A 27,692-nucleotide genomic window follows, 5' to 3' on the forward strand; every position below is an offset into this window, starting at 1 on the left:
GAAAATATTCTACTTGGCATTAATTCACTGTCTTTTACATTTTTAGTCAAATCAGAAGTTTTACTCAACCCAAAGCAACTTGCCTTACTTTGGTGTTTTAATGTGTGCATTAAAAGTACCTAGAACTGGAAGAGAAATCGTATTTAAGTTGAAAATGTTGAGCTTCAGTAATACTGTAAAATGAAGCAGCCTTCCCCCTTGTTCATCTGTTCATTGGAATGAGTGTACATTTGCAAATACTTTGATGAAACACAGATCTGATATTTTTCAGTCAATGAAATAAGTAGAAAATAATTTTGAGGTATTTGTAAATTCTGTAAGCATTATCCATGTCTATAATATGGTTTATTAGTACTATGAGTCTCAGTGATCTGGCTGGAAACAAATTCAAAGTTATTGCATTTCAGTGCAGTTCTTATTCATAGCTTCTCATTGAGGGTGAGCTTTTGGGATTGGATTAATGCCATTTTATTTTAAAGACCTAATTGATTTACCATCATAAAGATATGTTCAGCTCATATGTATAACAAAAGAGAAGGACATAGGAATGTCCTGAAGACTGGATCTCAAGCAGATTATTTAGGCTCCAAACAAGAAAGTGCAGGTAGAACACAGGATCTAAAGCACAAGCCAATGGTCTTGGCAGAAAAAAAGTTTTAGGGAAGGGCAAAACAATGCCCTAAAAATTATGTGACATTAGTTTTTACTGTCATATTGAGTTTTAGTTTGGCTGGAGCATTTTAATATCTGAAGTTTCTGGGAGGAATTAGTTACAAGAGAACCTTCTCATTACATTCCAAATAAACAAACAAACAAACAAAAGACCCCCAAACAAACAAAAAAACCCCACCACAATAACAACAAAACAACACAACCCAGAAAGAACTCTGGTGTGATTGCTGGGGAAAAAAAAGTTGGAAATATTAATCTTAAAGGATTAACATTCAGAAGGAATGAGAAAATCTGATGTCCACATTTAGAAGCAGAAACAGCGAACAGTTACAAATCAAAGAATTAATGCAAAAAAATGAAATATGGAAAAGAGTATGCAAAACAAAAGGCAACATTTCAGAACAAAGGTCTAAAAAGAAATTTTAACAACAAGTAAAAATGTTCTAAATCACCTATTGATAAAGGTACATTCACGGAACACTATTCTTGGGTCTGCCTATCTGAAAAACACATGGATTTTGCGATATACACTGTACAGGTTGTTGCATATTTGCATAATAAACATAAACAAGATGTAAAGCTTCAGCCTACTTTTTGTGGAGTCTCGCAAGCCTTCCTTGAAAAATTTCAGGCAAAACCTTGAACAATTTTTTATGCTCAAAATCCCTTGGGTTGACAGAAACAAGTTGTTAGAAAAACAATTTCAAAACATACATATTCATTTATGGATATGTTATATACATACAGAATATGTTAGAATATCATATTCTACTGGCTAAGCATTATGTTTACGTCACATCAACATTAATGAGAGTTTGAGGGTCACCAAATTATCATTATCAGAGCTTGGCCTTGCTAGTACCTAGAAATGGTTGGTGTCAGCACAACTTGATTGATGCTAAAATGTCCTTATTACGCACTCCATGCACATTTCTAATCCAACAAATCAACACATTATAGGGCTTCTGGTGTTATTATCGATTTAGAAAATCGTGATCCTTCTTCTATGTTCAAGGTATACCCTGACATGATATCTTACATATAATTATGGTATATAAATGATAAAAGTCTTAATCAGCTAGGTCTCTCAAGAGCTTGATTGCTTCTGCCTACTTAACGAGAAGCTTTAATATAGGCAGCAGAATAGTGTGTCTAAATATACACCCTTAGGGAAGAATATTTTTCCATACATATTTTGTGCAGAGATCCCAAGGGTTTTGATCATAATTTATCCCTGACAAATTTTCAGTGGTCATAGACCACTCCATAGATTGAGAAAGGTAGATTTGTTTCAGGAGCTAAAGTGTAATACGGACATTTGATTTATCATCTATTATTGAGTGTAAGCTGGTTTATGATTCAAGTGTTCCAATTGGATAAATTGGCTACTAGATTATCGTGAAGTTGTAGACATGGAAAATCAAAGGGGTCTGTGATATAGTTAATACTTTCTTTCAGTTTTCGCCCTCCTCAAATACTGAAAGTCTATTTGTCCCTCTACCTAAAAGACCACACTGTGGTAACCCTGCTTTACTAAAACCCTGACAGGTGGACAACTGATAAGTTGTGTGGACATCTTACAGGGTATTTTGTTTAAATTTGCCTCTTCAGTCTTGGTAAAGTCACGCCTCTTCTCCTACAAGTAATCACAAAAATCTGAGTTTTTAAAGATGTATCAGAGTTTTTCCACTTTAACAACAAGAAAATATGATCCATATGGCATCTTCAAACTGTTTAAACTGTTTGCATGCTCCTTTTGAAAACTGCAGAAATTCTGGACATGATGTATCTGGTTTGAATTCAGGGGAGCCTGAGAATGATCCAAGGGTTCAGAGTTACCATTGTCTTCTGAGCTGCTCAGTCACTTGTTGTACGAGGAGTAGACAGAGTTCCACTGTCTAGACAAACCTGCGCACAATGCTGGACTGCTGGAGCAAACTGGTATTGCTCACTGGTAGTCTTCACAGAAAGAAAAAAAAAATAGAGTAAGCCTCGTTTCATCTATAACATGGTTTCTTCTGCAATTTAACATTTAAATAACATGTATGATTGATTTGCAGAAAAACTTTGTTTTGTTTTGTTTTGTTTCATTTGTCTTTCCTCTATTCAGAAACAGAAAAGATTCACTCAATCTCTCTAATGTGAAAATTGAGCTGTGTTAGTTTAATAATGAAAGGACAAGGTCTTGAAAGCAGCGCTGGGAAAGCTCATCCTGTTGTCATTTGTGCTCCTTTTTGCTTCTTTAGTATTTGAGATGTTTCAGTCTAGATATTTGGTTTGTTTTCATTTCTGAGTTCTGACCTTACTTACGATTGTTTTATTGGTATGCTATGAATACCCAGATTCATTAAAGCCATTTAATTTACCTTAGGAGGAGTGGGAGAAAGGGGATTAAAAACAACAAAGAAAGAAAGGAAAATGAATCAGGTCACAATCTAAGTCAAGAACTCTTTTATTTTCCCCGAAAAAGAGCAGAAGGATCAAATGACACAAGCTTCCAAGAACAAACCCTTGATTGATAGTGTTATAAATTGGTGGTTGTCAATCTTAATGAGGACCCCAAGGATGCTTTCCAACCATCCCAATGATGCTTTCAAATGCATATATAAGAAAATTTAATAAAAAGTCTGTAACACTGAATTTCTTTCAGGATTAATACTAGAACCCCCAATGCCATTATTGTGCTACTAGAATGCTGAAGGAATTGCAGATATAAATCTTCTCGTTCTACTCTGGCTGCAGCCATAGAGCTCCAGACCTTTTAAAACAGAGAAGCTGTGGATGTGCCTATGGTCTTTTCATGGTGTTTTCGTTGAAGGCATGTGGAGCCAGCAATGAAGCTTTACCCATATCCTCTGCTAGTTCAACCCTGTTGCAGTTTAACCCTGGTCATCAGTGCAAACCCAAAGACACACTGGTTAGGAAGTGCCACTTCCCAGTCTTATTCATTAACAATTTATTTAATTGTATGAATCATGCTATTTCTAATGAGAGATGTCTGATACACAGTTCTGCTCTGATGTGCAGTACTTCTCATCATGGGATCTTGAAGAGCTGAAACAAACATTAACTAGTTTGCAAGACCTCAGTGGAGCTGGAAGCTAAATATAGTAATTTTAAGGGAGGTTAGCAAGATACTCCTGGAAAAAAAAATAAAAAATCTGGAAATTATGAACAAATATTCTTGCATTTTATTTTTAAGAAAAAAAAAGTTTCCCTAAGGGAAACAGTGTGTGGAAACAGTGGATCCTCAGAGTTGGGAGAATTTCTCTTAAGTGTGTTTCCATGGGGAAAAAATAGATTTAATATAATTCTGACATAAATTTTTAACATTAAAAAGTCCTAGTTGTCATGAGGTTGGATGATTCACCAAAGACAGAAAGACCATATGTGCACTGTGAAGGTTAGGATGCCAAAGCCAGCTCTGTGTCCACTAATGTTAGAAAGGAAGAGAATGAGCCACAAGAATCAATTAGCTTAATGACACACAAATGCACTTTCCAGACCTGGTGCCCTTTCCACACTGTATGAAATGCACTGGATGGATTCATTGGGTAAGAGCAACACTACTTCAGGGGTCTCTGCTCTGCACTCATGAGTACAGTGATGGGATATCAAGAAGAACTTGTTAACTTAACTGACAGGAAAGTTTGGAAAGAGGTGAAGGTGTCCTCATTTTTGTTAACACTGGATTAAACTCTTCTTCAGAGGACCAGTGGAATGTTTAAGGAAGGAAAGAAATGTCCTTCTTTGTTGGGAAATGGTGATGCTAATAGCTTGAATATTACAGTGGTCAATAGATATGTGTTGGAAGATTGTTAAATATTTTCTTTTCCTCCTATTGTTTCTGGAATGATTTCTCCAGTATTCACAACTCCAGGAGATAATATACCAAGCTCTCTGCAGACTCAGCAAAACTGAATTACACGGAGGGAAATTTTACCAAGTTACCTTATTAAATTCGTGTAACAGCTTTATCTTCTTGATAAAACAGGAACTGAAGTTTGGAGGTCACCCCTCTGCCGCAGAAGTGTGGACCCCTGACATGGAGTTTAGATCTAGACATAGTTGCTTTGCAGAATAACTTCTTTTACAGCTGATTGTTCCCAAGCCCTGCAAGTAAAGGCTAAATTCTTTAGTGAGCTACCTAACCCCTGGGATTATCTTTTTAGACTTCAGGACATAAAACTGTTATCCCTACCACTGACCATACATGTAATTAGCTTTCATTCAGGAAAAAAAAAGAAAAAAAATAAAGAAAAAATAATAATAATAATTAAAAAAAGGATCTCAGTAATGAACTGTATTGCTTCAGTTAATAAAACAGATGATATCTTTCTCTCATTTCTATTTAAAGCATAAGTTACAGATTAGAAAATAAGATAAGGAATCTATTTTGTTTGTACAGATAAAGTTTGGGTGTTACTCATCTTTTCTCCTTTACTTCTCCTAGATGTCCAAATAGTGAATAAGGCAGAGTATTCAGGAACAGATGACACATTGCATGTGATTTCCTTCACATCAAATTACACTTCTCAGGATATTAAGATTCTGTGTACTTAGACTTGTTTCTCAGAGATAACAGTTCTACTGCTCTGCACGTTATTTCTGTCGCTTCAGCTGTTGCTATACTTCAAACTAGTGTTGGTGATTTCACAGACCTTGCAAATCCCTCTATGCCATATATATTATATATATATATAGAAAGAGAGATTTTTTTTATTTTTCTGAAGTCTACACACACTAAAAAGAGTGTTTTCATTGGCCTCTGAACACTCCAAATCAGTTTTCTTTATCAAATTCTAGTTTTTTAATATTTTAATCTCAATGACATTATTTAAAACAGGTAGATAGAAAATTAATCAGATATTCATTTATTCTTCCTACAGCAAATGTTCAAACTTTCATACACATTTTGAAGTGAATAATAAAAAAAATATAAAGAAAGCATGTCTTTCAACATGATTTTTAATGCAGCCTTAAAGAGTGCATGTTTCTTATAAAAAAAAAAAAAATATTTCTTCTACACTACTAATCAGGGTAGCTATTAAACTGAAACTGCTAAACATTTTCAAATTAACAAAACCAAATGTATCGATTCAGCAATCATAAAATTTGTGACAGACAGAACTCCCTGAATCTGTACTTAAACAGGTAATCAAACAATACTGAAAGATCTGAGAGGATGAGAAATAAACTGGTATTGTGGCAATATCTCAGAAAATATAAACAAGGATTAATTAGGACATTTAGTTTCAATTCAATCTCAGGAACAATCCTGCAAAACAATGTGGGATACCAACCACAAGAGCTCGTATTGATAAAGAAATCAAAGCCATGCTAATGGTTTTATGGATGTTACATACTGTCACACAATATTGTTTTTCATGAGATCAGTAGTTTGTTTTATACAGAAATGCTGTGTAGAATTCCAAAATGATGGTCAAATAAATCTTAATATAAAATAAAATAATATAAATGACAAAATATAAACCCAAGTGAACACATCATTAGATTTCAGGATGTCACCTAAAATGGAGAATTGTCAGCCAGTGAGAGTGCTTTACGTGGGATATCAGAAGTTTTGTCTCAGCTTATTGTTCATTAAATTTATTAATTATGTTTTTACAAAATATAAAATAAATGTTGGTAAAATTTGTAGATGAACAAGTACTTATATCTTGGCAAATGGGGCTTATTTAATCCTGGTGCATTTCTGAGGCATTCAAAAAATTGATCATTTATGCACAATTAATATTAGCCACATGCTCAAGCTAAGCAAGATCCCAGCACCCTCATATATAGTGATTTCAAAAGGTCACTAGACTTCGAAAGAAATTGTAAACTGATATCTAATTTATTAAATTGTCATATATACTCGAGAGAGAAAGCTAAACATTCAAAAAGAGTTGAGACAAAAAAGAAAAATATCAAAACAAAACACAAACACCCACCTTTCCTCAAACTGATGGAAAAACCTTACAATGAGTAACTAAAAAGCTCTGTCTATTTAATAGTTAAACTCCATCTATCTTGTAGTCTGTGATCTGCTAACAGATATGTGTACAGTGAAGAGGTTTCTGACAGCTGATTATTCTTTAATTCACAAGAAAAATATAGTGTTAAAATCTACTAGTGGTAAACTGAAGATAAATATACACATTTGAGAGACAGGGTACACATTTTCTAACAAGAGTAAATAGCACCTGGGACTCCCTGTTTAATAATGTCAATGCCTGAATATCTTTCAAGAAGATATAATCTGCCTCAAATAAATGTACAGGCTTCAGAAGAACTTGGTTAAACCATCTAGACACATTAATCCAAGGATCAGATTAGATTTCTGCTCTGGTGAGGCCACATCTGGAGTACCACATCCAGTTCTGGGTTCCCCAGTTTAAGAATGTCAAGGAATTACTGGAGGGAATCCAGTAGCAGGCTATGAAGTTGATTAGTGGTCTGGAGCATCTTTCTTATGAGGAGAGACTGAGACAACTGGGTCTGTTCAGCCTGAAGAAGAGAAGTTGAGAGAGGATCTCATCAATGTTTATAAATATCTCCAGGGTGGGTGTCAAGAGGATGGACCAGACTCCTTTCAGTGATGTCCAACAACAGGATGAGGGGCAACGGGCACAGACTAAAACACAGGAGGTGCCATCTGAATATGAGGAGAAACTTCTTTTCTTCGAGTGTACCAAAGCCCTGGACCAGGCTGCCCAGAGAGGCTGTGAAGTCTCCTTCTCTGGAGACATTCAAACCCACCTGGACACATTCCTGTGGCATCTGCTCTGGTGACCCTGCTTTAGCAGTTGGGTTGGATTAGATGATCTTCAGAGGTCCCTTCCAACCCCAACCATTCTGTGATTCTGTGATCCTCTGATTCTGTGATATTGGTTTGAGTCCTGAAAATTTGTGAAAAAGTTATCTGTTTTAAGGTAGATCTCTATCTCTGAACTAGTCACCCTGCATCTTCTTAGACTAAATAAAAGATACAGGGACATCAAGATTTATCTCAGTGTGTCCATGGATGGTGCCAGAAGGCTGATGCAACTAGCCCAGATACAGAGATCTGCACTGTAAATACATACAAATTTGTTAAATGAGGCAACACTTCCCATCAGATGAATTAACTTTTATGATGGAAGGACAAATAAGACAAAGACAGGACTCAAGACCATGGTTTCAGGAAGAAACCATTCACTGCATGAAAATATTATTGGCTTCCAACAATTGTGAAGGCAGTTCTTAAAATTTTCCCTATGAGGACAGTATCCCAGAAAATATTTTAGTGCCTTCCAAATCTATTGTTTCATGTTCATTTGGAGTCTCAAAATGCTGATCCTGAAGTTATGCATGATCATTGTTTTCAAGGTTATCTTGTTGACTTTCAGTGAAGAAAACTGTTTTAGGGGAATTTTAGTTCCTGGAGAATACTTTTACAACATGAAGTAGTATCTACACAGCCTTGATCATAATATTGGGTCATAAAAGTTATTTAAGGCTTGAAATGACAGGGTTTCAAAATCCACAAAGAATCCTCACTTTCAGAGACCACTCTTATCTTCTGAAACAGGTATTTATTTATGTGAATATTTTGTGTTTCATGAGTGATAGAGCCATGTGCTCATCTTTCATTCTTCTAGTCTCTCAAGAAGGTGATATTTATACAGAATAATTGGCAAAGCTGCAGAGGTAAAATGATGTCAGTCTAATGTTCTCACACAGTTTCATAGTTGGACTTTCTATTATGACAAGTTGCCGTGCTTAAGGATAATGAGAGAATTCATCTCAAGTGGCATATCAAGCACTTGGAAAAGCTGAAGTTACTGTAATTTAACATTTACATGTCACACACTCAGTCTTTATCACTGTGAAGCAGCAAGGTTATATAAAGCAATTCGGTTGTGAAATATAGTAATCTTTTCTGAGGTTTCCCTAAGTGATCCATGTGGATCATGTGAAAAATCACAACTCATAGAAACATACATGAAAATAAGAAAAAATATTCCATAAGTAATACTCCAAATAACTAAATTAATTGACTACAACCATGATCCTAATTCAGGCCTTTGTTAAGTTTACCCAAAGTATCCAGACACCAAAATCACACTAAATTTATTTAATGGACAGTGATAAACCTTAACTTTGCCTTTTCATCAGAATATGCAGAATAGCCATGAAATCCTGGAGAAATGGAAATGTATTTATAACACTGATAATTGTTTATAAAAACCTTCCTTGCTTACACATGTGCACACAAAATAATCCAAAGATATGACATATAAACCTAGACAAATTGTAGAATCTTTTCATGAAGACTGATACTTTGAATGGACCGGTCATTATGCAAACCCCATTACAGAAAGATAACATGTCTAAACATACACAAAAAGCCACAATATGCATCAAGTCATATATATTTTCAGTCACTCACAGTAAAATAATTTTAAAAGGGAAGAATCATCAATTTTGAATAAATGTATAATAACTTATTAAATTGTAATTTATCGTGTACAATTACACACAGATGAGGTTTCAATTCATCACTGGATTTTGAATTTAGATTTAAAATAAGAATAAGAACACTGGAGTAGAAATGTGCTGTCATTGGAAATATTTCTCTCTGTACTACTTGCATACATTTATGTGTGGGTGTTGTTGTTGTAACAGCTTTATTCATTCATTTATCTTGTTTATTCCTAATAATTTATTCTCCCAGAAGCTTTGCAGCTCCCCCAAAAGCCATTTGGACAGCATAAGCTCCAGCTCGAAGGTGCACCTACCCCACAGAGCCACAGTCCAGACCCAGGACACTTGAGGCTGGCCCATGCTCTCCAGAGACAACTCAACAGCATTAAAAGGATTTCCTTAGCACACTGCATAGAACGTTAATACCAGTCATTACTGGAAAGAATCATTAGGAAGAAAGAAGAGAAAGAGAAGTGGAGAAGTACGTCATATTCAGGATGCCTGAGTATATTGCTTATGGGAAAGGTCAACACCTTTATTTTTTATTTTTTTTTTTTTTTAAAAAAAGCAACTCACAAGTCGTACATTAAGAAATTAAGAAGAGCAAGGATGAGTAGGGTAAAGAAGTGTCTTGGGTAACAATGCCACAAAATACAGAAACACACAAGGTTCCTTAATGCCAGAAGGCACAAGAAGGAAAAAATACTGAAAGCCACACTAAACCAGAGGCTGTAAACTAAAGGAGATATACATAAAAATAAATTGCTAAAAACACAGATAATGTTAAGAATATGATTAAGAACACTGCTGAAAAGCCCTAGTATCGTGATAGTATGGTTTTAAAGGACAGAAATTTGTCACACATATTTAAAATACTCCATCGGAATGAAGAAGTTAGCAGTCTAGGAGCTAGAAGCTTTTTTCAGACTTGCTTCTAAAGTTAAGGAGACCAGGAAAACCCTTCAGATAATGACTGAAACGTTGCCCTCTGGATACAAGTTAAGGGAGACTAAACTCCTAACAAGAATGTCTCAAACAAATTAGTCCCAGGATCATCTAACCTAAACACCTAAATCAGCTTTTCAAAATTATTCAGCTATTTCTACTCATGCCCTCCTATGTGGGTTCATACCCTAAAAGTGAAATACACTTTCTTTACAACTCTTTCAAAAGCACTGAATTTTAAAACTCCACATAGCAGTCACAGACAAAACAAATGTGCAGCTTCAATCATGATAAAAAATACAGGAGCTAGCACCTCCATGCTGCTTCTGAAATCCTGCTATGAAAATTAAGTTTCTGAAATTTTTAATAGGAATTTCTACTTTATTTGAAAATAAGTAGCATTGGAATTTATAAGATTATGCCATCAAGGTTTTAAGTGGTGTTTATATATTATTATTTTTTAGCCTGGGTGCCATATTTAAAATTAAATTTTTAATAACCTTTCAGACATATAGCCTCAGGGAAATAATTTCTTTAACAGTAGTTCAAAGATTTAATGTCACAGTAAAGGCTTTGAAATGTGATGTGATTCCTTTCATTCCAGAAAATCAGCTTTTTTAAAAAATAATATATCAAAGTAAAAATACTAATGAGGAAAAGAGATGGAGCCCAACTCCAAAATAAGATAAGACGGTGGCGAAATAAACTTGGTTATGCTAATTTTTTTGTGAAATATCCCCCTGTGTCTTCTGAACTGTAACAGTTCCAAAATCTTCACAACTGGGCTGGAAAAATTTATGACTTAGGAATGTGAGAGTGGAGAGTTACTCTGAACTTCACCTAGTGAAGGTCTGAAAAAACTTTGACCCCGGGAGCATTCTCCCACCCCTTCATCCCATGGCCAATGTACTGCCCAGATCTATTGTGGTGGAAATTTATCAATGAATATGGAAATAAACTCAATTATGAGATACGGTAGGGCTTTTGGAAGGTAATACCGTTGGTCCGACTCTAAGCCTCTGTCTAATACTAGATATTTTAAGAGGCTTCTTATTTGATCAAGTTTCAAACCAAATTCAGTTAACATTGATAGCTGACCTATAAACATTTAGATAGTACATTCCAGAGCTGATCTGCATTCCTGATTGACATGAAATAGAATTCAGTTATCAAGATACTGCTCACATTCTTGTGAAGCAGATTGGATGGTAGTATATTGCCCAAAATAATAACAACAATATAAAAATCATAATACCAAAAAAATCAGCCACTTAATTCAAGTAGACTTGAATGCTGAAATGCAATATTAAATGTATGCTCAGCAAGAAAACAGAAAACAGTAATTTTCTTTCATATTTTTCTGTGTCTCATGTAGACTGTTGCATGACTTTATTCTGCCACAAACTTTGATGCCAACGGGGATTGCAAAGCATTCATACCAGTTGTAGTGGATATACACCGAAAGCCAGATTATTGCTTTTGGTTTGAAGTTTTAGGTATAGTCTTTCTTATTTATTTATTTATTTATTTATTTTCCCTTCACTTTCCATATTGCAAACAACTGAATGTCTAATATGGATTATCCACAAATCTGTTATCACAAGAACAGCAGGAATGGCTGAAAAACAAGTGTAAATTCTGGAGAGACTGCCACATGTCTTCTTTATTTGAACTGCTAGGAAAAGCTATGTAAATAGTGCTAAATAAATGAAAGATTTCAGTGTTTATTCAAAGCTAAACCCAGTAGACAAGCAGATGGTTAAAGACAGGAATAGTAGTTCAAGGAAAGAAATGAAATCATATTGGTCACTTGGTTTCACACTGTTCCCCTGAAAGGACTGCATAACCAAAGATCAACAAAAATAATACTAAAAAATAAATTAATACCAGGTTAACACATTGCTTAATATAGAAGAAATCATTATATTTTCTGATTTACTGTCTAAATTTTTGTACAGTAAACAGAAGTCACTATTTTCAGTGGAGCTGGGCTATTCCATCTACCAAGGTATAAATAAAGGACTTGATCTTTGGACCAAATGGGAGGGAAACAGGTGTAAAAATCTGCAAAAAAACCCAACAAGATTCTACTTTTTCAGCGTGCTCAATGTTGTTGGGAATATCACACAAGAAAGAGTAAAAATATTTCCAAATTAAAATATTGAATTCCTTTGAAGTTCCCTTAAAAGTTTATTTATATTTTTTTTTTCCTGAATATATTCAAGGAGAGAAAGGGACTAAAAAGAAGAAAGAGAGATGAAAAAGAGAGCACAAGAACAAGAGAGGTAGAGAAAGACTCATTCCATCTTTTTTTTTTTTTTAATTAGAAGGAACAGTCTGTGTTTTTATTCATAAGTTAATAAACTTCCTGTTTGAAATCCCATATTATTTCCTTGGACATTTTTTTTTCCATAGAAAAACAAAGTTAACAATGCCTTTTTTTTCTTATTTTTTTCACCATGTTTCCTGTTCTTTTAGAGCAAGTTATTAGACCTGCAAGAAACAATGCGATACTTAAGCCTCTTTTCATTTTTCAGCATGCTTATTTCCAAAACAAAAATCAAAAGCAACTGAATACTAGGTTTGCTAAAACAAAAAAAAAAAAAAAAAAAAGAAAATAGATTTTCAATGAAAACTTTTATTGATGGAAAATTATCAACATTTTTTCCATTATTAAAAGGTCTTTCTCATCCTTTTTAACCCCCTGGGTCTCTTCCAGAATGAAACAAGTTGGATAATCAATAAATGAAACTGCTCAGCATGGTTGCCAGATTTTAAATATTAAAATCCAGGCCCAGAGAGGGAAATCAGGCATGCACATGTAAGTCTGCATGAATAAGGCCAAAGTCTCAGGCTCATTGCCCAAGCCATCTAGTGATACTTTATGCCTGAACATTACCCAGCACACCTGGCATTAGACTTAGTGCATGCTTGTGATTTATGTGTTTGTTCACTGTAGCCACTTGTGATTGACATCATCCTCTATAGATAGGAATTTACTTTCCATGATTGCAACCAGTTGTTGCAAAAAGAAAATTTTGGGGAAAGAGGTTATGTAGAGAAAGTACAGCTAGTATGGGGTCTGACTGTGTAAAGCAGGATTGTACAGATTATAGTAAGAGTTTTGGAAGCTCTCCCAATCAGCTCTCTGATAGTATTCATCATCTGGTATGGAGGACATAAGCAACTGATTAAGAGCTTGCTTTCTTATACCAATCTTCCACTAAAAATATCTATGAGTACCTATTTTATGCTGAAGGAGAAATTCCAATATATCCTATGTAAGTCAATAAAGTTAATTGCATGAATTTTGGAGTAGGAAGATAAAAAAAAAAAAAGAAAAGCCAAATTATTATCTCAGAATACTCTATGGAAAGCTTAGTGGCTTCTCTGGAATAACCTCAAGTTTATGTGTGTCATATAAATCAGAATCTCATATCAGATCTGATATTGTTCAACACAAAATCATCCAAGAAGAAAAAGAAGTTATTTATTTCAATCACCCCACACGCAAACTGTACTATAATTTTACTAGCTCATCTCATATCTGCATCCTCTTTTGCAAGGCCATAGGAGAGGATAGGTTGCATAATTTGCTCCAGCATCAAATGGCTTAAGAATGAAATGCAAAATGGGATACATGCACTTCTTCCTAGACCTCTCCCATGCTGTTTCACATGACTATGTTTAAAGGATGAAGAAAATAAACAGAAAAAAGGTGTGTTTCTGGCTCACTGAGTTTGACAAAATTCAATTATTCTTCCCACGATATTCTGGGGAATGCAATAAAAACAGGAGCATAAAATAGACACACCTCACCAAGGGTATGACATACAGTCACTCAGCATCCTGCCATTAGTCATTCTAACTACAAGTAATCTACCAGCACAGATTGGAATAACAAGGTAATTTTTTACCATCTTTTTTCCAGTACGAAAGTTCATGCCTCTCTGATCATCTTACAAAAGGGCAAGATTGTCTACAAAGAAGGTCAAGTCCGTCTCTTTTTCAAGCATGGGTACTACAATCCTTTGACCATTCAGCATAGAATTTAAACTAAGCCACCAGATTTCAAGACAAGCATGTGTCTTTACTCCTCCACTGCTGCATGCGTAATGGCTTTCATTGTACTCAGGATCACAGCATGGTCAGTATGTAACTTCATTACTTTCTAAAGAATCTTGAGAGATGCTCTGAGCTCAGAATGGTACTGTGTAAAACTCTCTCCCTACTCTAAGGGTAGCTGGCAATGTAAGCAATATAAGATGAGAGTTGTATATTGAAAAGACAGATAAATTTGTGGTTAGAAGGAGAAGCCAGAAGAGGGGATTTTGTGTTCTCTTCTCAGATTTCCTTCTGCCTTGGCAGCTGACTGCAAGGAATCTGCATGTAGATCTGATGGAAAAAATTAGTTGTGGTTTCAACAGTGAAAGACTTCAAAATATTAACATGTCCCTTCACTTTAGCTTGCATCACCTACAAAATTCAATGCATTTCTTTTGAATTGTCAGAGCTTTCCCCAGTGAAAGTATCAGCTTGTAGACATTGCTCCCATTCCTCACTGTGCCACGGTCTGCTCCAGTGTCCTTCATCCTCCCTCAATGCTCAGCACCTGAATTTCCAACATTCTGTAATGGAAATCTGTATCCCTGGTGGTTCGTCTTAAGGCTCACCATAAAGTAAAGAACAGATCTTTTTCACACTTATTTCCTTGGCTCCACGTAATCTCTGTGAAGTAAAAGGCAAATCTGAACCCACTTTTGTATTGTCCTTCATCCCGCTATTGCTCTCCCCATGTCTTCTTTGGACCTTTAAGAATGAAGATGATGTGCACCAGATTCTCTCAGTTACACTCTAGGTTGTAGAATATAAATTCAAAAATAGAGGATGATGGTACTCCCACATATTCTGCACTATTCTTCTGCAAAGGAATGCATTTCTTATTACAAAAAGTAAGTGGAAAAAAAAATGCGATCCATTTCCATGGAGGAAGAAAGGACTGAAGAAGCAAAAACATGACCGTAAGTTTAACTGAGACTTGGAAAGCCCACAGGAGTAAACCGAAAAACAAGAAACAGAAAACACCAAACAAAAATCTCCAGTGGAACAGATTTATTTTTGTCCCGCAGCAGCAGAAGAGATTATGTGTGCTGGAGAGAGATGCAGTTTCAGCTTTGCTTCAGTAGCTGTAGCCTCATCTTTGACAAATTCAAGAAACATAAACCAACAGCAGTGACATTGTAAGGGTGAAATTACAGAGCATAAAACAGAGCGATGACATCGGAATGAATATTGTTCCTGACTTGCATCGGAGTGGTGAAGGTGTAAAAAAAAGTTACAGTTTGTCTAGTGCCTGACATTTTTCTCCCCTTGGGACATCCTCATCAGCAGTGACAGCTCAATGACCTTGTATGATAATTTTTAGTAGAATGTTAGAGTCAAAGGGTAGAGTGTTCAAATGCAATTATAAGTCAGTTACATATGCTTGTGTTCATCTAACTCACTTCGTCAGTGTTCACATTAATTGTATTCATGGACTACCTTCCTTATAATTTTTTTTAACCTACTTGAAAAGAGCAGAAGTCTTCTTGACATATGAGTCACTAGTATTCACTGTTAGCTCTCAAAAGACAAGGAAAGAAAAAAAAAAAGAAAATAATGAAATTTTGCTTCTCTCCATCTCTGGATTAGTTCCAGACCTCCCAATTAACATAATTGCCATTTAAGTAAATGCCAGCTTCTGCAAAGATTTTTATTTATTAGCCTTTTGCTCATTTCAATATTAATTTATAAGTTAATATGTGTAGTATCAGAGTCACATAAGAGAGTATGTGGCAAAGCATAGCACCAACACAAAAATGATTTCAAACATTAAGCTGTAGGAAATTGGACATTAACCTCCTTCACAAATATTGTGTATAATAACATGGATTTCTTTAGCAACTTGCATCTAATTTAAGGCATTCAGATTCAGATGTTGTGTTAGAAGTCCAAAACATTCATTGGACACTGTTAGGATAATTTTATTGAGTTTCTAGAAATAAAAAAAATCCACAGAACACATGTCTTACCTATAAATCTTGACCAGGGCATCTACCCCTTTTCAAAGACACTTACAATATTGCTCTTTTTTGCCTTGGCTTCACTTAACTTCTCTCCTTGCTATTTCAGCTCCTTATTTTCAGCTCTGTATTCTCATCATATCTCTAACTATGGTCAATTTTTTAGTGATTGCAGTAATCCAACTTCAGTATATTGAATGTAATCACTGAATCAAAGACCCTTCTCCTAAGGGAATATCTCTTAGTAAGAGGGATACTTGCCCTTCTGGATAATCTGGACACTTTGACAGCATGTAACTTTTTATTTACTCTCATGATGACATAGAAATGCCTTTAATTTGAAAATTCTTCTGTAGTCCTATGTTATAAGTTCATTATATTTACAGATTATATTTATGATTTATAATTACAAATCCACTTAGAAGTAAGAATAAATTAGGATAAACCCACATGGTCAATCAGGAACTAAACTAAAAAGTTTGTGGTTTGGTTTGGTTTTTAATAAGCTAATTGTTAATTTATCATGGTATTTTGTTTTAATATGTTTAGTTGGTATTAAAAGTGTTTGACTGCATCAACATGCAGTGCCCAAATTAACACTAATTAGTTTTCTTCCATTTACAACTAAGAAAATCTTTCCCATCCTCAATACCAGAAGATAGTTGAAAGTTCAGGCACTGCATTTTGTGAGGAGTATTTAATTATTTGTACAGCTAAATGTTCCTTTCTGTCATAAAACAGAGAATTCCAATATGCTTTTAGTTCAGTTATAGTAACACCTCTTTTTTGCCAGTGGGCTGCAAAGATGGTTATATTCCTCAGAAATAAAATGACAAGTCATGTCAAGACATCTGAATGTCTAAAAAGCAAAAGATGATCAACACTGGGTTCCTGAGAATTCACGGTACTTTGGATCTTGCTTCCAGCATAGGTCCTTCTGCTAAGAAAAGTCTCTTGGTCACAACCCTTTTACCAAGGAAAGCACCAAAATATGAACACCTCTTCACAGAATCACAGAATCACAGGATGTCAGGGATTGGAAGGGACCTTGAAAGATCATTTAGTCCATTCCCCTGCCAGGACAGGAACACCCAGATGAGGTTGCACAGAAAGGCGTCCAGGTGGGTTTGAATGTCACCAGAGAAGGAGACTCCACAACCTCCCTGGGCAGCCCATTCCATGCTCTGTCACCCTCAGTGTGAAGAAGTTTCTTCTTAAATTTAAATGGAACCTCCTGTGTACCAGTTTATACCCACTGCCCCTTGTCCTGTCATTGGTTGTCACTGAGAAGAGCCTGGCCCCATTCTCGTGATGCTCACCCTTTACATATTTGCAAACATTAATAAGGTCACCCCTCAGTCTCCTCCAAGCTAAAGAGATCCAGCTCCCTCAGCCTTTCCTCATAAGGGAGATGCTCCACTCCATCACCTTTGTTGCCCTGCGGTGGACTCTCTCCAGTAGTTCCCTGTTCTTCCTGAACTGAGGGGCCCAGAATGGGACACAATATTTCAGGTGTGGTCTCACCAGGGCAGAGCAGAGGGGCAAGAGAACCTCTCTCGACCTACTGACCACCCCCCTTCTAATCCACCCCAGGTACCACTGGCCTTCCTGGCCACAAGGGCCCAGTGCTGGCTCATGGTCATCCTGCTTTCCCCAGGACCCCCAGGTCCCTTTCCCCTACACTGCTCTCTAACAGGCCATTCCCCAACTTATACTGGAACCTGGAGCTGTTCCTGAACAGATGCAAGACTCTACACTTGCCCTTGTTATATTGTACTAAAAGATGGCACTCACTGCACAAATGGAATTTTCTAGGTATTGTTGGCCACTACAGAAATACAAAGTAGTAAATTTTTTAACAAGACAAGTTGTCATTTTTCTTGCATTACTTTCAAGATGCACATGCTTTTACAGATGCGGCTGCCATGAGATACTGGTGATCACAATGACTAACTCATGTATAGGAGTTCAGTCATATCCATAAGCACACTACAACACAGCAGACAGGGAACATCAAAGGACGAGCCATCTGTAACCACCTGCAATATCTCTCCATATTAGTAACAACATGATGCCATAACAAAGAGTTACTACTATGTCAGTATCTGTCTTTTTACAAATGTAGATAAAGAGAATTTCTGAGATTTGTGTGTCAAGTTCTGTTTAGGACAGAGATATGATGTGACAAAATAAGAAGCAACTTCTCTGACATTCTTTGATTCATAAATTCACTCCCAATTGGAGTAATTTTCTATGTTTTCCTCAAGGCAGATTGCACGATACTGTCCTACATCACATTAAGATAAACATTTCTTCTTCATTAAATTTTCTAGTTAGAAATATTTTAACTACAGACAAAAGCTTTAAAGTGCTAAAAGCAGAAGAGGTACTGATTAGTGGCTTTGTTAAGAATGAGTGGCTTCTTTAGCTGTCAAAATGTCAAGTTACTTGCATTAAGGAAACTAATAGATTTCTGCTTGCCATGTCGTTAGCAGAGACATGAGCTAATTTGAAGAATAAACATTTTCTTTGCACATTTTACTTGTTAATCTTTCAAGTTCATTTCAGGTTCTTATAGTGTGGTTCATTTTCCATATTCAAGCTGGAATGGAGCCGAATGACTCATTTGTGCCTCACTTTAATATATTTTTTTTTCTTTTCAATATGAAGTGTCAAGAAATATTATTTCTAAAAACATGAAAGAGGATTAGGAATTCTTAATTCTGATTTCACAACTAATTGGGCCCCAGAAAAAAGAATATTTTATATTTTTAAAAAATTCTGGTGAATTTAAATTATATCTCTAAGAAATAGATCTTCAAAATGCAGAACATACTTTATATTCCATTTCAGGAAAACAAACAAACAAACAAAAACAACAACAAAAGCAGAAAAAGCAAGTTTGTTTCTTCCCTCCCTTTGAAGAAATTTCTAATTCAAACTTGACCTTATTTTGAGTTATTCAGTTCAGATAACATCCATGCTCTAAGTATGAAACAAACCTACATTTAATTACTAATTCACTAGAAACTAAGATTGATTTTTTTTTTTTTTTCAGATTTCAATACGTGAAATAGCTGAGTTTTTCCACCAAGTAGATAGACTTCCACACATACCTTTATTAACTGATAGAATACTCAAAATGCTTGAGTCAATGAAAAAATAAACTTCTAGGACACAAAGTGATACCAGATGTATACTCATGAACCGGAGATAATATTCTGAAAGTCACTAAAAATGTTGTTGTCTGTTTTTTGTCTGATTTAAAAATCATGAATTATTTTGATAGTTTTACAAGAATGACCAAAATTATTAATTTAAATATTGATTAGAAAATGACAATGCTGGTTAGATAACTCTCTTTGCACTTTCTTTGCATCATACTGTTCTATGACAGCATACTCTCATTTTCTCAGGAGAAATGAAAAAAAAAAAAAAAAGGTGAATTCTAAATTATTTGCTTCAGAGAGATATAAAAGTTGCAAAAAACTTGAAGAAATTTAACTGGAAACTGAATTTATCCTCCTTTCCTTCTTCTCAAACTAGTGATACTGGAGAAATCTTGAATGCTGTATCTCCACCCCACTAGTGTCTCTAATTCTCCTTCACTTGGACACACAGTGTTACCAATAACAAGACACCTAACCTGAGCTCCAAAGCTCAGCCAAAGAAAATTATATTTGCATTAAGGAATGTGAAAAATACAATCATCAAAGCCCCAAAATCTCAGCAACAGGTCCGTGGCTCAAACACTCAGTCTCCAAGCTGCTCATGCACTTTTAAACAGAATATGCTGCACAGTCTACGAAAAGCCAGTTACTTCTGTTAGGTGCTTTCACCTAGGACCAAAACATAACATACTCAGCCAAAGCAGGACAAATATTGCCAAATCTCTACCACAAAATTACTCTGAAAGAGAAAAGTTCTCAAGCCCTCAAGGACTAATAATGTTAACACTGTATTTGCTAGGAGGGATTTTTAGGGCAAGGTTGCAGCATTCTGCATTATGTCAGAGTATGTTTCATGTGCAAGATTAACAGATGCTTTCTTAAATCATACTGATATGTCAGGAGGTCTGAAACTTCACTTATAAGCTTCTGTATTTTTCCACATTGTATAGACACATTTTACCATGCAGAAGTCATCATTACAACTCAAATACTCTGTACCTTACTTTTATTTGCATGTCTCATGCATGGAAATTAGCAGAAAGGTAAAACAAAACAAAACAAAACAAAACAAAACCAACCAGCCAACCAAACAACACAAAAAACACTACCACCATCAAAACAAACTAAAAAACCCCAAACAAAACAAAACAAAAATAATAAAAGGAAACCCAGTACAACCAAACCAAAACAGAACAACAAAAAGCCCCCCACAAAAAAAAAAAAGAAACATAGAAAACAAAACAAAAAACGAACACAAAAACAAACACAAAACAAACAACAACAACAACAACAACACGAAAACAAAAACAAAAACAAAACAAAACAAAACAAAACAAAAAAACACACACACACACAAAAAACAAAACAAAACAAACCAAACAAAACCAAAAAACACAGGCAAAGGAGTGAGAAGAGTTTCACTTTAGCTCCAGGAGGCTGAGAAGTCCCGAGTTTAATTGTGTTCAACAGATAAAGATCAAGATCTCCAAAGGGCAATGAACAAAATTAGGTTCCTGCTCTGAAATTTTCCACATTTCACAGAGGAATTTCCCCCCATCCACTAACTAGAGCAGGACAGGAGCAGGATTCTGTCCTCATTATTATTGGGCAATATCACTGAAAGAAATCTTTCAGAATTCCATGAGTGTACAACTGCAATGACTGTGCAGATATTTTGTCTCCACTTTCAGTGGGTTTCTCTTTTGTTTATTTTGAGTGGGTTCTTTAGCTTTTCTGTTTGTTTTCTAAACCACTTTTGAGAGCTGCTGATATACACGAGCAGTACTTAGGCTGACAATATTTCTGCATACGGCAGACACAAACTGATGGCATTTGTGCATTCAATATAGAATGAGCTATTCTGCTAGATGCAGTAATATCATAGCTGGAGCTACATGACAGATGAGGATCGCAATGAGGCAGTGGAAAAGAGAATGAGCTCATTATGCAGTTACACCTGTTACCTCAGCTTATGGGATGCATTTCATACTGTTTTCATCAGTGGAGTTAATTTGTAAATACAGCTTGTCTTCTCTCTGTACTCTCCTAACCCTTCTGAAGAGCTTTATTATACATGTCAATAAACTTCTCCTCTTCCCTATAATTTACTTTTGTGCTATGCCCATGATTTTAAGATAACTATGTTTGTGCTGCTTGTAGAGGTGTGTTCCTATGCTTTCAGTGAATTAGGTCATGCTCTGATGAGGCAAAAATGATTTTTTTTTCTCTATTGCACTGTCGAATAAGTTAAAATCTCAGTGCAGTCAAATCATGTGAAAGTGCTCATTTCAACTTTTGATCTAGTGTCTGTGAGTGAAAGGGTCTTAAAATGCAGAACCAGATGACAGCATGACAATTATAGACTAAAGGTATCACTTCGGTTTTATATTTATCTTTTTTTTTCCCCCCACTTTCTGCAAAACTCAGTTAAGAAGTACTTATTCACCTGTTCCAATTACTTCTGTACTTGAGGATATTCCTTTTTCTAGAAGGAATAGTGTAGAAGTTTATTAGTGACCCCAATGGCATTTTAGAGGTAGAAACATAATACTTCAGAATTTCAAAGCTGTGTCTTATTTGTGTCTTTAAAGTCATGCCACTCCCACTGCTAATTTTAGAACAAGAGAAGACAACCAATTCACTAATACCTTTCTAAAAATCCTTTGTAATAGCAGAAGATAATTTGGTATAAAATCCTTGAGAGAAGTGCAAGGAGACAAGCTGCAGGATTCATACCCATTTCAGTAAGAAATACAAAAGAGAAATCAACCCAGGGTGGATTTGAGATAAAAATCCAACATTTGTTAAAAATTATTTGGTAAAAGTTATCAAACCTGATATTTTTGCTTAATTTAAAAAGTAATTTTTAAAACGCTAAAAAATATGGAGATTTAGCTAAAAAGTCAACAAAGGAAAATTCATTGAAAAAAAAGATGAGTGTCTCAATGAACTTTCTATCTCATTCCTCAGAAATTAGAATTGTTTCATCGTCCCACTCTAGGTAGAGCTATACATTTCAGCAAGAGAGGTTTGAAAAGAAAATAAGAGCTTACCTATGTCACCAATTTCTGCAGCTGCATCAATCACGTCTTCACTTCAGAGTTATCAATAGATTAATGTTGTCTGGAGGACTACAGTGTCCTGTAATGACAAGTTATAAATCATATGAAAAAGAAATCTATCATGTTCTGACAATAATAGCATATAATAGCCCAAAACAACATTGAGAACATTGTATTCTAGCATTTATACATGCATGCCTACAAGGCATATATTACTTTTGTATCTTGTATCCATACAACAGAGAAGCGGAAAGAAAATTTACTTTGTAGTGTTGGTAAAATATATCAAAAGGTTAAGTTGAGCCTAGACATTAAATAACTGTTATTATTTTTGTCATTTTTTTGTTTTAGAGGAATATAAAGGGAGAGGAATAAGCCAATTAATACATTAGATAATACATTACATAATCCATTACACTATCACCAATTATCTAAAATATATTTTTACATGATGTGTCAGAATTTTGAAGTAAAATGTCTTGAAGTCTTATTGTAACTTTGATGTAAATCCAAAAACCTACTCCTGCCAGGGTAGTATATAAAGATAATTCCTCACTTTCAATATCAAAAGATACCAAAGACAGCGAGGAGAGAACTGGATTATATATATATATATATATATATATATATATAATTTTACTACTGGAAGTAAAATAGTCTGAGCCTGAAGAGAAAAAACAAAATGGGATTAGATCTCTGCAATGGTTGAACTGACATAGGGGACTCAAATTATCTTCTTAATTCACATCTAAGACTTCAACATTGGTCTTTGACATTAATGTTAAGTGCTCCAACGGTGAGTTGATTATTCTCAGCTGAAATTCAGCAGTTCATCCATCTGTCTCTTAAACAAATATATGGAAATGAAATTCTGGACTGAAGAAACCTTCCAGGATGAGTTTTTTGTTAGAACTGGCATATTTCAATAGAATAATTTGTTTTATTGGAATTGGATTTTCATCAACAGGAAAAGAGTTCATCAGAAAATTTACAACCAGCATTAAAAATGGAGATTTGACTTCTACTGATCCCAAACCACAAGACATTCTAATTAAACTTCAAATCACTGTAATTAAGATTTGACAACAACTCTACATTCATGACAACTGTAAGTGAAGTACTTCTTTTTGAATTTCAAGAACAATTATGGGGATACAGGCCCCTCTGTATTTTATTGAATGATCAATTGCCATTTTCAAATCTTCACTGCTTTTAATGTCTCATTGTCTATCTAGGAGTCTTTAATATTCTCAGACTAACACTGTAAGCCTAGAACTACAGAACTCTACAACATTTTAGGTTGAAGGGCACCTCTAAAGGTCACCTAGTTCAACCTCAGATCAGGTCCTACTTTGAAATTCTTTGAGACTCAGTGTATTTTATGGTACACCACTCTACAAATTTTGTGAACTTTTCCTTTACGTTGTGCACACAACTGCATCATGGAGCACACAGGCTATTTCACTATTTTGCAGGTACACTGCACCACAGGATTAAGAGAAAAATGAGATCAGGTACTGAGCATAGAAAAGAATATTAGAAACTGAGATACAGAATTATTTTAGCCCTTAGAAGTTTAACAAAAGTTATCTTGGCACTCATTAAACCCTCACCAAGTCAAATGAAAATTTTGCAAATGAGATCTCTTTTTCAATATAAAGTATCTTTTTCCTGTGTTTCCACCAAGTGATTTAGATTGTTGGTTGGCTTCCTGTTCATACCTGTCACTGGGTTTTAACTATATGGAGATCCTAGGGTTGTTACACCCTTATGTATCTTCACTACCTTCAATAGATACCTTTAACTAGAAAGGATAAACCTGGGCTTTATGTCTTAATGGAAACTTGTAGTCCTTCTAATGTCATAAGATAATAAAGGTGAATACATTTCACATGATTTTTTTTTTTTTTCTTCCAGGTATTTTTACCATTGTACAGTTTTGGAATACTCCCAACTATGCAGTTTAAGTTTTGCAGTGCATTTTCACATGTTATGTAACTGCCAGCTACTAACTATGTGTATTTTTATCAAATAACAGATTAAATCAGCATTTTATTTGAAACAAACAAAGAAAAAAAGATATATAAAGTATCAGCTTCCAGAGGAAATACTGAAACACTTTGATCACCAAGATGTAAAGTTCATTTGAGCAATACCAATGAGTGGGATGTACATGTCGTACTATTTTCCATCGAGTAAAGAGGACTTGTACAAAATAAAAACTAAAAAATTGGTTTGGTCTATCCTAGAAATTGTATGACTAATGTTCTGACATTTTGGAAAGAAGCTTATTTTCCTTCTTTCCATAATCATTGAAATATCTCTAAACAAACTATTGTGCATTGTATCACTCATTTTAGTAATTTGCAAGCATTTACAACTACTAAAACCAGTGCCACAGAGAAGACTGCTGTTGAATTATGCAAGAGCAAGCCATATATTTCAGCCTGAAGAAAATTATGCTGAGAGGAGACCTTATCGCTGTCTACAACTGCCTGAAAGGAGGTTGTAGCATGGAGGGCGTTGGTCTCTTCACCCAAGTATCAACTGATAGGACAAGAGGAAATGGCCTCAGGTTGCACCAGGGGAGATTTAGATAGGATATTAGGAAAAAAATCTTCCCAGATAGGGCTGTCAGGCATTTGAACAGGCTGCCCAGGGCAGCGATGGAGTCACCATCCCTGGAGGTGTTTAAAAGGTGTTTAGACGAGGTTCTTGGGGACCTGGTTTAGTGCTAGAGTTAGGTTATGTTTGGACTCAATGATCCTGAGGGTCTCTTCCAACCAAAATGATCCTATGATTCTATAATTCTATGAATGAGGAAGTAAGAGTCATGTTGCATATTAAGAAAACATATCAGGTTCAGAGGTCTGTAATTAATCTTGTCAGTGCATGAAGCAGGCTAACTTGTGTGCAGGAACACAACATCTTGGCACATTTCTCTTCTATGAATGTAGAGCCAACCATGAACCTCTGGGATTTGAATCCATTAAAATGATTGGACATTGGACATTGGTCAAGTTCTTGAATATTATGCTGCATTCTTAGAAGTATTAAATATTTAATCACTGGTTCATAAATGTTGTACAGAAAACAGACAACTCTTCCAAGAAGATAATTCTAACCTTCTGTCAGTGGAAGCAGATAAATTTGCTCTGTGGCTGATCACGGTGTGTACGATTGCTGTATGTAAAAGTCAATATAGAACTCACTAAATATATTTTAAAACAACCGGTGTAATAACATAATTGGATACATCCAGTTCTAGAAGATTTTGACACTCAAGATACATGTAGTGAAATTGACTGAAAATAAATTTAAATAGATTAGCTTATTTTATTGACCTTGAGAAATGTACAAATGCCATACATGGTGATGATGATCCTGATATAAAGAAAAGCTACAGCAAAGCATGCTGCAAAGGCTACTGCCATTAGCATGGCTCTCTTCATTGATTGCATGGAGTCTTCACTGAGAAATCAAACACTGGGTAACTTTTAAGGAAATTGATTGTAGTGATTAAAGACAACTACATTTACCTTTGATATTTCACCAAATAAATATTCTCACTGCAAATACAAGCACTGAGGTTAAGTTCTGTAATGGAAACAAATAGGTACTTTAAGAGGACCATTCAGAATTACATTTTTTTTATTGACTTAAGCCGTCTGTGTCAGAAGGAAGCTGAAAGATAAGGTTAGGGAAGGCATCTAATTTTTGGTGTCTGCAAGGAGGTGTGAGAAATGTCCCCTGCATTACTTGCGCTCAGCATGCAGGGAGCTTTTTGGTTTTGGAAAACTCTATCAGTAAAGAGCACTATATGAACAAAAAAAAAAAGAAAAATGTACACAAAACTGAAGCACTGGGATTGCACATAGCACTGTGCAGTTTCATAGGAAAAAAATGAATTGTGCATGTATTACATTCATAAATAGAAAATTTTACTGATATTTCTATAAAGGTGCATTTACAATTACACAGCTTGTATGTATCAGTAAGGTGATTTGTTGGTTTGTTTGTTTTGTTTATTTGTTTTTCCTAGAGAGGAATAAAATACAAAAAGAAAGGAAAGAAAGAAATGATCCTGGAGATAATTTACCTGGAAGTCTGGAAGTTTGTAGTAAAAATCTCCAAAAGGCCTAAATATCCCCATCTAAAGTTCTACTTCTACTAGAAATAAAAACTAATTTAGAAAAAAAATAGCAAGAAAAAAGGTTGAAAAGCATATTTGGAAATGAACATTCTTCTTCTCACATTCTTTAAAGCTTTACATTCTAGTATAAAATAAAGTATCACAAAGATATGTGGAAATTTTGTGAGATTATACTGTTTTGACTGAGTCTTTCATCTTCCTTCTGAAATCAAATACAGTTTATAAATCTTGAAATCATTATCAAAGCTCTAACTTTCACAGTACATCAGGATATATTGTGATGATGTTCTGGACATGGCTGGAAGGTCTTAGTGTTCTGTCATTTTTCAGTACCCCAACACTCAAAGAACTGATTATTTTAAGACATTCAGCTTCCCACATGGCAATAAACATGATACATCTGAGATTTTACCCATACATGGATCCAACGAACCAGTATAAGCATCTATTCAGACATTCAAGAACTGTTCAAAGTAGCAAAGTAATTTTATAGTTTTTTAAATTAGTCACCAACATGGTAGAATAAGAGTTTCCCGGTCTATTAAAATTTCATGCGAAGTTAACATTTGTAACTGATCCTGCTGATAACTGGTAGCCTTTGAGCACCTAATAAATCATCTGAGACAAAAATCGATCTTTTTACAACCATCTCCTATGGGCTCCATCCTTCAGGATTGCCAGCCTTGTAGAACAGATTTCTTCTTAAATTTCTCCTCTGCTTTCAAAAAACTGAGTTTGAACAAGATCAGAAACGTATGTTCTCAGGTACCAATTTCCCCAGCTCTAACAGAGATAATAAAGTGAAAAGTGAAAAAGATGAGGTAATTACCACTACCTTTTCTTAGCTGTTAGAGCAGGTTATGAAGCTGTGATTTACTGTCTGTTCCAATTGTTAGAGTGATTCTCAGTTACAGGAAGAAGTCTATGTTTCTTGCATGTACAAATATTTAGATTAGTTTCATAACTTTTGGGAGCAATGACACACTTCATAAGCAATGACACATTTCTACATTAAGAATAGAACTGAATCTTCAGTTGATTCTCTTGCTTGCTCCCCATTATTTCAGTGGGACTGTAATTTCAGTTTTCTTGACACTTTCATCTGGACAGGCCCCTTACTCAGAGAAAGTGAAGCAAAACTAAAAACACAAGTAGGAAA

General features: G+C 35.1%; 1 protein-coding gene across 1 annotated transcript in view; it reads right to left on the reverse strand.

The window, feature by feature from the left end:
* TENM4 (teneurin transmembrane protein 4) overlaps positions 1–27,692 on the reverse strand; it is a 1,656,871-nt gene that overhangs the window by 1,258,613 nt on the left and 370,566 nt on the right. The window contains exon 3 of the mRNA XM_065029145.1: positions 22,372–22,459. The gene's annotated coding sequence lies outside the window, so the exon portion shown is untranslated. The remainder of the gene's footprint in view (positions 1–22,371; positions 22,460–27,692) is intronic.

This window comes from Columba livia, chromosome 1 (assembly GCF_036013475.1).
Source record: "Columba livia isolate bColLiv1 breed racing homer chromosome 1, bColLiv1.pat.W.v2, whole genome shotgun sequence".
NCBI lineage: Eukaryota > Metazoa > Chordata > Aves > Columbiformes > Columbidae > Columba > Columba livia.